This window comes from Aedes aegypti, chromosome 2, assembly GCF_002204515.2.
Source record: "Aedes aegypti strain LVP_AGWG chromosome 2, AaegL5.0 Primary Assembly, whole genome shotgun sequence".
Taxonomy (NCBI): domain Eukaryota; kingdom Metazoa; phylum Arthropoda; class Insecta; order Diptera; family Culicidae; genus Aedes; species Aedes aegypti.
In genome coordinates this window covers 389,625,692-389,629,145 of record NC_035108.1, presented here as the reverse complement: position 1 = coordinate 389,629,145, position 3,454 = coordinate 389,625,692, and the positions used below count along the sequence as shown (strand labels likewise).

The window sequence follows — 3,454 nt, the reverse complement described above, 5'->3', positions numbered from 1 at the left end:
TTTAAATATTTATAAACGAAAATAATGTGAATTTATTCTTTTGGACTTGAATTTACAGAAAACATCAACTTTATTCCTAGCGGATGTCAACGGAACAAGGTCGGAAAGAACAAACCAACCAGAAGAATTCAGAGCTAATAGAATCGGTTATCCAATATAATCCAATGTAACATCGCTTATTCACACAAATGCCAAAAATGTATCAAATAAACAGATTTTTCAAAATTATAATAACATTGTTCATCAATTCTACTGAAAAAATCTGAAAAAGAATCATCTCAAACTCATTTTAATGTTTAATAAGAATCACTAACAAAACCAATAATTTTCATCTGAAATTCACATAAAACTCATTGACAAAATCCAATGGTTCGTATGATGAATTTGCATCAAATGTATGTGATTTATCAGATGAATTTAATTAAAAAGAAATCGTACATGTTTATGTGATAAATTGATGAGCGTTATGTGAAAAGCTAGATGGAAAAAAACTATATGTGTTTTCAGATAAATCTGATATGATTCCTTGGTTCAGTGTAGCCTTCAATCTTGTTCGTTGCCGGTAGCAAAACCCGCTAAACCAGAGAGGCTGATTTCAAGAGTCAGATAGATGACGACCGCTTTAGGAGATGGACAAATCAATCCGGATGTCAAACTCAGATTGGAGCGAATGGAAATTTCACTCTGGATGATGTTCAAATATGTAGGTGTTTCAAATTCTAATTAAATTTTAAATTTACAAAAATATTTCGTTTTCTTTAGTAGGACACGCCCTGCTTCCCGTTTGGCGACGTGGAGATATAAAAATCTAAGCTGCCACCCACTGGAATCTTAGAACTAGATTGAAATGATTCGCAGTGCAAATTTTGTGTACCTATGTGTATTTATTGTTCATTGACAACTGAAACTGAAATTTTATGAATAAAACATACTAAACAAGTAAGTACATGTAGGAAAATCTCACTTCAGTTGAAACTTTTGTAGCTAACGTAAGATGTACACGATACTTCCGGAACATTTCAGTAATTCATGAAAAAGTAACGTATTCTGTAAAAGTTTTAACTGAAGTGAGATTGTTCTAACTGTATTTACTTGTTTTATTGTATCCAACTCATTTAATTCATTTTTTTCGTTTATTGTATAAATATAATAGAATAATTCAGTATGTGGTACAAAAACCGTAAGGCACAGTAAACCAACAATTCCACAAACAATATTCGATTTATTTGAATTTTACAGTTCAACTGTTCTCAAACTGTTTGCTTTATAGTGGATTGGAGAGAGAATAGACCAAAAATGGATAATTTATCAACTATTTGGCTAACTGTAAAAGGAAAATATTGTTCGAGAAAATCGCAATTTTTTCATGGTTACATAACTTAACCGCCTATTCCCCATATTGTGATTTTTCCAATTACAATTTGCCGAACTGTAAAAACGGTTCATGATAGGGTTGCCTTATTGTTATTTTTAACGTTATTCGGAGCTATTCTGATATTGTTTTAAATTGTTGTGGATAATTTACGAAACTGTAGAAATATGGTTCATAATTATGCGGGTTGTGCCACTATAGGAACACATGTGTCTATAGCACTACAGTCGCCGAGATAGGGAGAGATCGAGACATAGAACTTATTTTTAATGAACACTAGATTGAAAACCGATCCGTTGTTAGGAAAATAAGAATAATAATAAACAAGCAGACGTCATTTCATGCTCCTCAATTTCGATTAATCACGAAAATCTGATCCAGTATCCTTTGATAAAGTGCTTATCGACATCCGGAGAGAAAATTTGGAACGAAAAATCACCAAAACCACATCGAGATATGGAGATATCGAAATAAGGAGGATATCGAGATATGGAGAGAAAATGTATATGCAGAATGAAGGGACCGAGGAAATCATCGACATAAGGAGAGATATCGAGATGTGGAGAGTCGACTGTATTTATAATTTCTGTCCCTACAGTAGCACTAGCTTCACGGTGTAGTCAAAACTAAAATCAAAATTGGTGGCTGCTTGGGCACGTCAGGAGTTGGGAATGATAATAGTAGTAGGCTTGAGTTTTTGCGAAAATCACGTGGCTCTTCTAATACAGTAGTTCAAAATTATGAATCTCATCAAGTAGCCTATGTTGGGTAGATGAATTTTCTAAATCAGTAGTGTCATTGAAGGCTATGCGGGAAATGCAGCGGGAAATAGAACATTTTTCTACAGTAGTTTTGGGTTGCCCTTAGCAACGGGTGTATTGCTATTTTCAAGGCATTTTGCCTACAGCAGCAATGGGGCTCTGCACAAAAATCTTCCTCTTTCTTTCGCCCCTTCACAAAATTTGTAAACAACAAGGCCAGTAAACGTCAAAATCCCTTGCAAAATCAAAACAATGCAGAGCCCCTATGGGCCACTGCACTGTTTTGATTTTGTATGTGGTTTTGACGTTTATTGGCCTTGTTATTTACACAATTCATGGGAGAGTGAAAGAGAAAGCTTGAATTTTGTGCAGAGCCCTATAGGCGTGAGTTTCACTGGCTCCGCTGACTGTTGCGCTTGCCTACTGTAGTTTGAATTTCAGAACTTTTCCCAACCCTGCTTGGTAGTGCTACTATAGAAACACTATAGGTAAAATAAAGTCTAAATGTTAAGCAAAACTATTTATTTTGATAATTTTTTGAACAAAATCGAGCTGTAAATCAACGGTACTTAAATAAATAGTTCCTGAGCTTCACGTCGAAAAATGTTTTGCAGCAATTTATAGCGAAACGTTCGTAAAAAGCCACTTGTGCGATTAGGGAATGTCTACTAATGGTACCGTAAATTCGGGTGTAATTGATCAGTAGGGTGAAATTGATCACCGTGTCAAGCGATTTTATTTCTTACTAATAGTGCACCAAATTCATTGCAACCTATAGTAAATGGACGGTGTTTGTCTTAAATAATGTATATTTGTGTAAAGCGAAGTTTTTTGTGTCACAGAATGAAAATTTATGAAATAATGTAAATTTCCAGAATCAAGTTTGGTGTGAAATTGATAGCCATTCATAAACTTATAGTTCTAAACAAGGAGTTGGACATGGTGTAAACCTGAAAGTTTGTGAGGATGCTAAAAATATATCTCCAAAACAGATTTTACTATCGAAACTCTTACCAATTTTCTCGTTTTGTTGTAAAATTTGATTTTCTGCTACAAAGTATAGAAATCCTTTGGAGATTGCCTACATTTAGGCGTTTTTGCGGTATTCTTGAAATTGAATTATTGATTATTTCCATAAATATTGTCTCGTTAAGAATTTGGCAAGTATATTTGAATTCAGGAGGCCCAAAAGAAGTATGTAGGGTTGATTTCAAAACTAACAATAATCACATTGACAAGTGATCAATTTCACCCCGAAATGGGATCCCAGGTTTTTAATTTTAGAGCTGATTTTTGGTACTAATCAGTGCTGGGAATGGTA

The 3,454-nt window shown here is 34.2% G+C and overlaps 1 long non-coding RNA gene across 1 annotated transcript; it reads left to right on the top strand.

Annotated features, from left to right (window-relative positions):
* Positions 1-461: 461 nt before the first annotated feature.
* LOC110675970 lies at positions 462-1,114 on the top strand. Its single transcript, XR_002499958.1, has 2 exons — positions 462-703; positions 763-1,114. It is a non-coding gene; the product is annotated as an uncharacterized LOC110675970 (long non-coding RNA).
* The last annotated feature ends 2,340 nt before the right edge of the window (positions 1,115-3,454 follow it).